The sequence below is a fragment of the Parasteatoda tepidariorum genome, chromosome 2, assembly GCF_982258835.1.
Source record: "Parasteatoda tepidariorum strain Cologne lab strain chromosome 2, Ptep-v5.0, whole genome shotgun sequence".
Taxonomy (NCBI): Eukaryota; Metazoa; Arthropoda; class Arachnida; order Araneae; family Theridiidae; genus Parasteatoda; species Parasteatoda tepidariorum.
In genome coordinates, this window is record NC_141756.1 from 97,044,975 (window position 1) to 97,058,550 (window position 13,576).

At 31.6% G+C, this 13,576-nt stretch overlaps 1 long non-coding RNA gene across 1 annotated transcript; it reads right to left on the reverse strand.

Annotated features, from left to right (window-relative positions):
* Positions 1–1,868: 1,868 nt before the first annotated feature.
* Positions 1,869–8,008, reverse strand: LOC122271833 (uncharacterized). The gene is made up of 3 exons (XR_006226621.3): positions 7,846–8,008; positions 4,686–4,931; positions 1,869–1,999 (listed from the first exon to the last, which is right to left on the reverse strand). It is a non-coding gene; the product is annotated as an uncharacterized LOC122271833 (long non-coding RNA).
* Between the last annotated feature and the right edge of the window lie 5,568 nt (positions 8,009–13,576).

Consider the following 13,576-nt stretch of genomic DNA (forward strand, 5'->3'; position numbering starts at 1 on the left):
CTTTTTAAATTCATTTTAGTGCTGTTCTTCTTTAATTAGGATATTTAAAACATCTATTTCAGAAATCAGTAGTACTGTAGTAGTAAGCTAAGTAGTAGTAAGTAGTAATCAGTAGTAGTAGGCCGCTCCACTTGGGGGTCAGTTTTCTAAGAAAGATGTCCGAGAAAATTTACCACCACGACAAAAACTTTCCACGGTTAGCCTGGCGGCAAGGGGACTCTAACCCATAATCCGTCTACCACTAAGTATATTTTACGTTAGCACTGTGGTCAGTGCCAGCCGGCTGCGGACTTTGATTGGACTTCGAATCGACCAGATATCGCTGGGATCGAACCCGAGTCACCTCATTGGAAGGCGAGAGCTTTATCCCGTGAGCCACCACTGCTCGTAGTTCTTCACTTCTTTTATAGATTAAGTGATATTAGCATAATCAGACTTGTCATTAAAAATACTGGGAGCCTTGATAGCTCAGGGGATAGAGCGTTTGCCTTCCAATGAGGCGAACCGGGATTCGAATTCCAGTCGATACGAATTCCACATCCGGCTTGCACCGACCACAGTGCTGACGTGAAATATCCTCAGTGTTAGACTGATCATGGGTTAGAGTCCCCTTGCCATCAGGCTAACCGTGGGAGGTTCTCGTGATCTTCCTCTCCATGCAACGCAAATGCGGGTTAGTTCCATAAAAAAGTCATCCACGAAGGCAAATTTCTCCCAATACTCGATCCAGGAGTTCCCTTGTCTTCTGGATTGGAAAAATACAAGGCTGCGTAGTTGAACATTAGTAGTCGTAAACCCATAAAATTGGGTCGGCTGTTCAACGACTGTTGTAAAATAAAATAAAAAATTAAAAGTACTGGAAGATATCCCAATACATCGTTCAACTTTCGACCTGGTTTCAGGGGGGAGAAGTTCTGTTTAGGTAAAGACAAAAAAGCTGTAATTCCTTGTATAAAATGCATAGATAAAAAGTCATTGCTGTTTCCTTTCTGTTTTAATAGCGATACCGAAAAACCAGTTTCGAAAGTCTGATAAAACTTGGATATGCGTTTTATAATCGCCTTCCCTGCTTCATTCCGGCAATCAAAAAGGTTTTGATGCGATTGGTTAGATTTCGATTGCGTTCTGAATTTTCACTACCACTGTCTGGGATATGACTGGAAGGACTTAAATATTAATTTGTGATCCCTGATCTAAAATTATATATTAAATTATTATTATATATTTCTCTAATTTTCTAAAATTGTACAGAAGCAGCCATTGCGGATACCCTGTGTAAACAAATACATGCAAAACATTTTCTTCTCTCAAACCAAATACTGTTCCTAAGTTTAAAACAAAAACTTGTATATTGATAAAAATTTAGTGTTACATGGTCACTTATTTGTAAACTATAACAATAGGAATTAAGTGAAATACACGTGTTATTGTGAATGACAGAAATAGGTAGTTGTTGACTTCCGCCGATGAATGCTGACAATCACATACTCGCTTTGGTAAAGGTCTGAAGTATATACTAGATCTAGAAAAGTGCCACTGCCCGGTATACCCTACATCAATGTATTTTAAGGTCATATGGCAATGCCCAGCATGCATTTAAACGGTACTACGAACACTGATGTTTCACCTAATCTATCATCAACAGATATTAAAATATCGAATAGATATAATAATAGCAACGAATAAATTAATCTCAAATCAGATATAAAAAATATTTTAGACATTCGACAAAGCGACAGTGTGATTGTTGACATTCACCGGTGTGAAAGTCGACATTCTCTTGATTTCGGCTATTCACGGTAGCATACACACAAATACTTCGCAATGTATTGCTTGTATTTGCTCATTCTTTAAATGAAGAACAAGGGTTAATGCTTAGTAAGCCAATACTTTTATTAAAATTTGATTATCCACACTCATTACAACAAAAATCAGATGCAGTTTTTTTTCGGTCCCGGTCATTTTACTTCAGAGGCGTTTTCAAATCTTGTCCTGTATGCTAGAATAAAAAAACAAAATTGGTTATTAAAAAAAAGTAATAATAAAGAATATTCGCAAAGTATTTTTAATTTATTTGGAAATCATGAAAGTACGATTTTTTTTCCCTCTCTAGTGTGATAAAATTTGCATTTGGTCATTTTAATTAAACCAGATGTGATTTTCAAAAAGTGGCATTTAAATAGAAACGAATTAAATTGTCCTTATATTATATAAATGTTTTAATTGTAGAAATGTTCAACTGTAAAAGTATATCAGTTTGTAAAAAACTTTTTCACAAATCTAATTTTTTCTTCTATCTATAAGTAAAGAAATTTATTTTCTAAAGAATCCAAGATCATGGTTTTTTTTACAGAGCAAATAAAACACGTTAATCAATGAAACAATAATCTTAATATAGCTACTGTAATTTTAATAATAATACAATATATATATATATATATATATATATACACCGAAGAGCCATTACATTATGACCACACTCCATCTATAACAATGGGCTCGCCCAGGTTTTCGTGGTTTCTCGCCCAGGAACAATGTTTTCATGGGGCACATTAGGACCCATAATCCTCATAGAACAATCCCTGACGTCTGTAAGCTACTTAAGCATAGTTGCAGACCAGGTTCACCCATTCATGGCAACAGTTTTTCCTGCGGGGGGTGGTGTTTACCAACAGGATAATGCACCATGTCATAAGGGTCGAATCGTCATGGATTGGTTCGAGGAACATTCCAGTGAATTTCAAGTCATGTCTTGGACCCCTCAATTTCACCTGACCTTAATCCAATAGAGCATTTGTGGTCCTACATGTTATTATCAGGGTGGTCATAATGTAATGGCTCTTCGGTGTATATATATATATATATATATATATATATATATATATATATATATATATATATATATATATATATATATATATATATATATATATATATATATATATATATATATATATATATATATATATATATATATATATATATATATATATATCAACGAATAAATGAATATCAATTCGGATATAACAAATGTTTCGGACATTCACCAAAAATAAGATATTCATATTGTTCGCTAGATAGGACAGCAAATTTTACTGTCGGAAATAAAACCTAATTTAACTTTATTAATCATTAAACGATGAAAAATCTCTAATTAAATATTTTTAAAGTAATTTTTTTATAGATCTTCATAAAGTTTATGTACAAAGTCCGCCAAAAGAAGGTTCATTATTTAGAATTCCGTATCCGGAAGATATCTGCTCTAGTGGATAAAGGGTAGATTCGTTTAGGGTAAGAAAGGATCTATTTTGTCAATAGATAGGAACAATGGATAAATCTAATAATAATAATTCCAATATAATAAAAAATAATAATATAATACTAACAATAAGAAGATTTCGTAAATATATGTTAGGCTTCCGTACTCTCTCGTACGTAAGATTTCAAATAATTGCGCATGCGCATTTCTAGTGCGCATGTGTCAGTTTTCATTAAATGCGCATGCGCCAGTGAAAAATATAAAACTTACGTAAGTGAAAATAAAAGATTTTGAAAAAATCCGTAATTTAAAAACTCCTACGTAGTAGAGTATAATTTTTAACTTTGACTACAAAATCAAAACAAACGTTTACGATGGATGAAGATTATTTCTTTAAAGCTGTGACATATGATTCAACATTCTTTGCTCCACGTAAAACTGTGGAACTATGAGCAGAAAAATATGGTAGATTTCTAATTTTGATGAATTTAGCGATAAAATATGCCGCTTATTATTATTATTTTTATTAAAAATATTTTTAAAAAAGTATTATTGTACTTCTATTGATTATTTAACTTCTTTTAACTAAATTGTATAATCAAAATAAATATAATTTATAATTTTGAAACAGAGAAAATATATCTAGTTTCTTATGGAACTAGTGAAATTAGACAATCATAATGTTAAAGAAAAATTAATAAAATTATTTTTTTATTAACTGAACCAATGGTCGAAAGATCACACAAATCATTTCTAAATTTCATTCGAATTCATTCATTTCTAATTCACATTCCATGTCCATGTTTTTAGTTCGAAATTAGGCTTAAACGGAAAACGATATTTAACAGCTATAAACAGCTCACTTGTAGCTTAGTCTTTGTAGCTTAAATCACGCCAACGTAAAATAAGAATACGTAGCATTTTAAATAAACTCGAGCATGCGCAATTGCTTTAATCCTATGTGCGGGAGCGTATAGAATCTAACGTAAAAGTGCGAAATCTCCTTAATAATAATTACAATTTAGTACCTAAGATTTTTAATGACTAGATCAAATGTGTGTGTAATTCGATGAAATTGTTTGGTAAACCCCACTACAATCCTTCTCGCTCTCGTGAAAATGACGGGGTGAGGTTTCGCTCTCTATTTCTCGCTCCCGTGATATTCCCGGGCTGGAGTGTCCAGCAGTAACACGCCAAAAATAATAAAACTAATTCATTTCTTTTGCCCGAAAAACATTTTATTTCTCATTTTACACACCAGATGGCAGTACCAGGATATTTTTAAGGTAATTGTAGATAGTTAGTTTATTTTCAACTAGATGTCAGCACTAATCAAATACTTGCATTAAAAAAATGAGCACTTTTATGACAGTTTTCCTGAAAATTAACCGATCGTTAAGGGGTTAATATTTATTAACTATCTTACTTAGTATTGCATTATTGGTGGTGGTACTTCTTCATAGTATCTTGGTTGTGTATTGGCATAAACATATGGATACATAGGGTAGGCAAATGCTCCAGCATTGGCACTGTTCCCATTTTGATTGACGCTCTTCCTGCAGATAGGAGCACTTTGTCCGGGAACTGAAACACAGGACATAGATTCCGAGTATCCATGGCAAACAGCGATCAGAAGGAAAACACAAGCAAAAGCAAATATTTTTCCCGTCATCTGGAAAAAAAATAAACAAAAAAATATATAATCACATTAAATATGACCACAATCATAATCACATTACCTCACAAGCAAGCTTTTATACGACTACTAACACTTTTAATAAAGCTTTAATAAAAAAAAAATTATTCAATAAAATGTTTTATTAAGATTTCTATACTAAATTACTAATAAATTTTTAGACGACTAAGAAAAAAACGTAGTATTTTATAATTAAAAAATTTAAAAAGTTGTGATCGCCTTATTTTGATCACTGGTACCTCATTGGTCAAATGCTACTTTCTTTCTGGATGGACTCCGTTAAACGCCACAACATTTCAAATCATGGGTTGCAAAAACTGTCTCAATTGATGTTTGTCGTCTTATTGATTTTCAAATCCTGGCTATATACGCGTTTCAAGACATCACAAAATACTTTTGCTTCTTCAGTATTCATATTTATATTGAAATAGCCACCAAGCAAGTAATTATAAGTTAATAATAAAAAGAATATAAAAATACTTTAAATTATTATTATGTAAATACATTAAGAATGACTGCTGGTGAAAATAAAAAGAAAAACTACAGCACCACTAGGATCAGTCTACGTAAGGACCGAGGGTGTGCGGCATTGGTCCTCGTTAAACTGTTCTACAGTAAAATGATGAACTTCGCGTGCAGGTCGCCGGACTTCCGAAGTGGGGTTGCCATTCCCTCTGCAGAGGATCAAAACTGTGATGGAATGTCTTCGGATCATCCTCAGGGATGTTTCCCGGATCGTCGCCAATAGATCGTCGCCATTGTGCAGCTCTAGTGGGGCGTAAATGAACTACAACAACAACACGCCATTTTGCTTATAAACGATCAGCTAGTGCCGATGTCATAGGTTACATGTGTGGTTGTTGTGATCTTCCTCTTCTTGAAATACAAGTACCCAATTCTTAAATTTTAACTCTTAATGAATTAAAAATGAATGTTAGTTTTGAAAGTTTCGATAGAGGCAATTTGCAGTAGTGTCTAGTAAAGGAAACTATCGCATATTAATGCTATAGTTTCCTAATAAACAAAATATTATAACTTGACTACATAATAATTTATTATAACTAACACAAATAATTTGACTCTTAACATTCCGACGTCTGCTCTGATTCATCAAGCCACCAATAGAAATGTTTACGTCTTAATATTTAGTAATTCCCTTTATTCTATGATCATAAATTATTACATTGAAAATAAGTTAAGATTACGTTCAGTATTTTAGGGCTCAATTTTTTTATTACTTTTTTTATTTTTTTTTATTTTTTAAATTATTGCTAGCGTCATAGCGTTAGCGTCTTTCAAAAGCTTTCCGAGTTTATTCGCCAACTAAATAAACTTGGAACCTAATTCCACTCCGTAAAACGTTAATACCTTTATCCACTAAAATGTGCTGTTTTCAAATCCGCTAAACTCTTTCATTATATTGATGTGTTCAAATAATACTTGTAGCTAAATACTTATTTTCTTCCTGTCATGAAAAACTTTCGCTACTATGCAAAAGTTTCGCTTTTGTCACTTATTATGAACCACAAACTAACGTATTTCTTTTCATTTAATATAATTTATTCGCCTACTGGAGTTAATCTCTGACGTAAGCAAACTTTTTAACAGTTAACTTTTTTGTTTCCGCCTTTGTTACAACATTATTTTTACATTATATAGCACGAACAAGCATTATTTTAATGTTATTAAATTTTCTCCTCGTATAATCTCTGGCCAAGTTTCACATCGTAAGCTAGTTTTAAAGGAAGAGTAAAATAAATTGAGAAACTTTAAAAACGACTAATAATAACGAAAAACTCCATCAATAATAGTCGGTGCCGGGATAGCTTGGTCGGTAGGGCACTGGGCCAAAGAGTTCGTGGGTTCGATCCCCGCCGGCCGAAGACTCCCCGTGTAGTATATGGTGACTGATGCACGTTAAATCTGTCGAGTCGCAAAGTCCTCCATGTTCCCATAACATGGAGGACATAATGGATGACGTAACAGTCGAGCCGAGACGGCTCGGGAGATAGAGTGTTCGCCTTTCAATGGGATCAACTAGGTTCGAATCCCAGCGATGACTGGTAGATACGAATTCCTCATCCTTGTACAGACCACAGTGCTAACGTAAAATATCCTCAGTGGTTGGCAGATCAGGGGTTAGAGTCCCCATGCTAACAGTGTGAGGTTTTCGTGGTCTTCCTCTCCATGTAACACAAATGTGGGTTAGTTCCATCAAAATGTCCTCCACAAATTCAAAGTTTCGGCCGATACTTGATACAAGAGTTCCCTTGTCTTCTGCATTGGGTTCAAAATGACAAGGCTACGGAGTTGAACATTAATAATCGTAAACCCAAAAATTGGGTCGGCTTTTCATTGGCGGTTATAATATCAATAACAGTGTACTTGATATTGATTTCGAGTGTATAATACTTGATCCAGGAGTTGCTTTGTCTTCCGGATTGGGTTCAAAATGACAAGGCAACGGAGTTGAACATTAATAGTCGCAAACTCAAAAATTGGGTCGGCTGTTCAATAATGGTAATAATATCAATAATAGTGCACTTGATATTGATTGTGAGTGTATAATACTTAATCCAGGAGTTCCCTTGTCTTCTGGATTGGGTTCAAAATGACAAGGCTACGGAGTTGAACATTAATAGTCGTGAACCCAAGAATTGGGTCGACTGTTCAATGGCAGTCATAATATCAATAATAGTGTACCTGATATTGATTGTGAGTGTATAATACTTGATCCAGGAGTTCCTTTGTCTTCCGGATTGGGTTCAAAATGACAAGGCTACGGAGTTGAACATTAATAGTCGTAAACCCAAAAATTGGGTCGGCTGTTCTATGGCGGTTATATTATCAATAATAGTGTAGAAATAATCTATATATAAATTTTTTTTACCTTTTCAGTTGAGAGCTTTTAGTCTTTGGGGGAAGGAACAAGATTCAACTGTGAAAACGGCATCGCCAATACCTTAATTTATATATTGAAGATGTGTAGAAAAAAACGATGAAACGCCAACTCGGCAATAAATTAACTTGTCAACACCTCAGCGTAGTCAAAAGAATAATTGCGAATTGTTCTTATTGCGACACACAAGAAAATTTAATGATCGTCCGGTACGGAGAATCCTCTCATATTTGATACAAATATTTCGTGACTCCCCAAACTGTGAGACACATTCATTTATTCCAAACTCATTGAGAATGCGCAAATGAGATACATTATTACGTAAGGTGGGGATTGTTTGTAAGCTTGGCACTTGTATGCCACATAAAATATGGAAGGCATTGTGGCTGGCGCCTCATTTTGACCAGTCCTGTGACGTACAAAGTGTCGCACGACTTTTATGTGGCAATAAATTACCTCCTTTGGTTATGTTTATTTATTTTCGTTCTGTCCTGACTTTTGTTTATTACTTTTCTGAACTATTGTGAAGATCAAATTTCGTGCAAATACTTGAGAGTGTTTAACGTTATTTACTAGTTAAGCTATACGTGTGAGTGATGGCGTAACAAGTATAATCTTTTTCACAAATCATTGAAATCGTAAACTAGTGTCCGGCTGTTAATTTTTTAAACTTTTAAAATGCTCTGGGCAATTCTCTGGGCTTTTCTCTACTCGTTCTTTCATTGTTTAACGGTTTAATCGTTTGCAACCGAGTATTTGAGTTCAAAATCTCCAATTTTAAATTTGGCATACTAATCGCCAATGATTCTTTCAGCTAATGCAACCCCACCATACACATCACAAATGTGACGAGTAGCTTTCGTAACCTTAGCAACTTGATTAAAAGCAAAAAGAAAGAGCTGTCGAAACATGCTCATATTTCTCAACTTGATTTTCCATTTTAAGGGTCTGAAAATTAACTGGAACCAAAGCACATTTGATGAAAAGCATCCGAAAACAATTGATGACATGTGGAAGAAAATAAGCAAAATAATAAATAAATAAACTTTGTTACCAACTCAATAAAATTTTTCTAATAAATTCTTTTTAGAATTTTAGCCATTTCTGGTGCCAATTACAACTGAGATAACCTGTTCTAAGAATTAGCTGGTCAATTCCATGGGTAACTGGTAAAATTCTGTTGTCTGTTTTAGAATTTTAGTTTAAAATTTTAGAATTTTAGCCATTTCTGGCTCCAATTATAACTGAAATAGCCTGTTCAAAGAATTAGCTGGTCAATTGCATAGGTAACTGTTAGAATTCTGTTGTCTGTTTTAGAATTTTAGCAAGTTTAAAATTTTAGTTTAGAATATTTTAGCAATCTTAGAATTTTAGTTCAATATGGACAATTACAGTCAATTTTTTTTAAAAATCTTAATTCATTCAGAATCCCTCAAAACCACCAGAAAATATTTAATACTTTTCTAAGAGTGCTAATTATTGAGTTATTTTTGAGCAAAAAAACGCTTACTTTCGTTTTTATCTGAAACAGGGAGTCACGTGATTATTCACTCTGACGTCACTCGTGCCCATCTGCCGCTCCTTTACAAATGCTATACTGTGAAAGTCATTACGTTTTTACTTTTGTTTGAATTTTTATAATTAAATCCAACAGTTTTAGATGGTAAATGACTATGTTAGAACAAAGTTAAGTATAATAAATTGTGCCCCTAATGCAGCTTAATAAAAAAGTAGCTTAAAACAACGTATTTTTATAATATTTTCTAATAATAATAATATATAATAATTTATATAGTGCTCATTGAGACAATGTTTACAGTTGATAGTTCTGAATATTAAGGATTTTTCAGTTCTGTAAAAATAGGGGTTAGAATGAGTTATGTGTGCCTGATATTACTTAGTAAAATGATGCGCTATAAATAAAAAATAATTTTGTTCTTTCCTTTTTTAAGCCATGTTAATCTTAGTATTAAGGTATTATTCTAATTATTTTCATGTTAGATGAAAAAAACGTAGAATAAATTTTACATATTGAATAGTTTTAGATTTTAAAATGTAGAAAAGTTTAAGTAATTTATTTTTTTATTTTAGCTTGAATTTAATGCAGGGAATTAATTATCTTCCTCAAAGCTGTAGCCTTTTTAAAAAAATGTGATCCCAGCAGAACTTTTAATTCATTCTTTAAAAAAAATTAAATTAATAAGAAAGAAAGAAAGAAATATATTCTAGTAGATTTTATTAACTTAATTCTAATAGCGTTAATATATGTTATAAGAGTATTGAAATCGTGCATATGCATATATTTAGTTTTACGTTAGAGAAACGGGAATTAAATTTCATAAATTACATATAAAAATAATTTTTCACCATAGCAAAATTCCTATTTATTTAAGAAATGATAATGATAAGAAAGGATATTAACATAACTGTATATTTAATTATTTAATAGAAAATATGAATTAGAATTTCTTATTTTGCGTCAGATATTATCTTAATTCTTAGCTGTAGTGAGACAAAAACGTCTACCTTAATGATATTCGCTGAAATTGTGGGATCACATTAAATTACATTAATTGAAATTTTATGTATAAGCACGTAGACTGTGGCCATGACGATGGGCAGATATATTTCAATGGACTTAGAAATTTAGTTTTAGCCACTTCTGGCGCCAATTATAACTGAAATAACATGTTCTAAGAATTAGCTAGTCAATTCCATAGGTGACGGTTAGAATTATGTTGTTTGTTTAGAATTGTAGCCATTTCTGGCACCAATTATAACTAAAATTACCTGTTCTAAGAATCAGCAGATCAATTCCATACCTGACTGTTAGAATTATGTTGTCTGTTTAGAATTGCAACTATTTCTGGCACCAATTATAACTGAAATAACATGTTCTAAGTATTAGCTGGTCAATTCCATAGATGACTGTTAGAATTATGTTGTTATTTCAGAATATTAGAATTGTAGCCATTTCTGGCGCTAATTATAACTGAAATTACATGTTCTAAGAAATAGCTGGTCAATTCCATAGGTGATTGTTATAATTATGTTGTCTGTTTAGGATTGTAGCAGTTTTGGAATTGTAGCCATTTCTGACACCAATTATAACTGAAATAATTTGTTCTAAGAATTAGCTGGTCAATTCCGTAGGTCACTATTAAAATTATGTCATCTGTTTAGAATTTTAGCAATTTTAGAATTGTAACCATTTCTGGAGCCAATTATAACTAAAATTACCTGTTCTAGGAATTAGCATGTCAATTCCATAGGTGACTGTTAGAATTATTTTGTCTGTTTAGAATTTTAGAATTGTAGCCATTCCTGGCGCCAATTATAACTGAAATAACCAGTTCTAAGAATAAGCTCGTCAATTCCATAGATAACTATATAAACCATTCACAAAGAAAAATGATAAATGTTGTGTAACATACTACACTAAATATACAACTTAAAATATTCTTATTGTTTGTTTTTCAGAATCCACTGGTATGATTGAATTTCCAAAATACTTTTTTAAGGTAGTTTAAAAAAAAATGTTCAAAAACTTGGTCATTGACTGACATTAATGCAACCTTCTTTTATGGAAAATAATTTCATAAGACTTTCTGCAAAATTTGTAATGAATTTTTCATAAAGTTGTATGAGATCATACAAAATAACGTAAGCCATTTAAATTACAAAATATTAATCTATTAATGACAGAAGTACATCTTCTGAAAGGGAATTAAAAAAAAAGAAAATATATACCATTTTATATTGCGTATCAACTTACATTTAAATTCATTGAACAATAACTTTTCTCCTGAAAGGAAACATTTCTGTTTTTCTACTTTCGAAAGAAAATTACAAATTTAAATCTTTTATTTGCTTACTAGCGTTGCGCAAAAGAACACTTGCTTGAAATTTCCATTATTCAGGTATTTCATAATATTTGAACTCCTCCCGTCACGCTTGCATACTGAAACAAGTTTCAAATATTTAAAAAAAATAATAATATAAGTAATGTCTCCCTATTAAAAATCATAAGTAATGTCTCCCTATTAAAAATTAAGAAAAATGCCGGCACTATTACGTAAGTGCATACGTATAAGTACATTGTATGAACATACGTATTGTATATATACATTTGTATGCATTTTGCATGTACACATATACGTACGCATTTGTACGTACGTAGGTATATTTTCGCATACACACATATGCATTTTATGTGTATACGTACATTATGTACATACGTACACTGTATGTGCATGCATACGTACGTACTTTGCGTGCATACATGCATACTAACATACATTTTTGTGTCCTATTTACTTGCACTTGAGCATACAATGTACGTAAGTACTGATATACTATGTACGTATATGCAATGTATGTAAGCATTCAACTTATTTTTTACTTATTCATGCAAGTATTTATATACAGTGCTCGTTCGTGTATATATACGCATAAACATACCGAGAAATTAAGTGCTCATGCATGTACAACATATTTATGAATTCGCGCAGCAACTATTTTTGCTAGTATTCGTTAGATTATGATTGCTGGTAAAAATGACTGCTTATAATCGTACATATCGATTACATTGATAACTTAAAATAAAAGATTTCGGTCATTTGTAATCACATACCAGTTTTTGCGTCTTGTTGTGATTACTGGTAAACATAATCATTTTTATCTGAAATCGTTACTTGTAACTTATAAAAATAATTACAAGTAGTTCAATACGTTTTAGTTGTAGTTGTCCCAATCGTAGTCAAGTAGAGTATTCCGTGCCGTTGAGCAGTGAAATTATTCAGTTATTCTTGACTAATGAATAAAGAATAATGATTGCAAATAATGACAGATTTATTGTTTATTCAAAATATTTCTGACTAATGAATACATCTTTATTCTTTATTCAGGAAGATTTTGAATAATTATTCATAATTCTTTATTCATTATTCTGAATGACAAATGCCCATCTCTGTTTTGAACCTAGTTTCATGTAATAATATGGGGGTCATATTCTTTGAAAATACACTTTATATAACTAAAAACACATAAGAAAATTTTTAAATTAGTTTTATTCATTCTAAATTACGCAAACGAACTAACATGTATATAGAACTAACACTAGAACTGACACTTAACTAATTTTTTAAAATCTTTTGAAACACAAGACTCTTTCAAAACTAGATTTATATTAAAATAATCATAATAATAATAATAATAATCATATATAACTATAAATGCCTAAAGAATATTTTTAAAATAGATTTTCTAATCCAAATTCGGTGTTAGTTCTTTATAACGTAAGAAATGACACTTAAGGATATTTTTAAAAAATTTTGAATTGCAGAATTCTCTTAAAACTGATTTCATATTAAAATATGGGAGTCATATTCTCAAAACGCATATATATCTAAATAAAAATACTTAACAAATAGTTTATTTTAAATGGATTTTAGTGATTTTTTTTCAATCAGTGATAATCTCATAATCTGGAAAATAATCTGCAATAATCTTATATTATATCTTAAAAATAATCCTGATTCTTACAATTTATCTGGTTTATAATCTGTAGCCTGACAAATCTAAAACACACTGCAATGCTTCTGCATCGTCCTAATTTTCAAAATGAGAAGGAAAAAAAAAGATTAGCTATTGCAAATAAATTGTTTCAATTAAATAATGATAAAATGTGCCGCTTAATATAGAAATAATAATTCAAATGCCA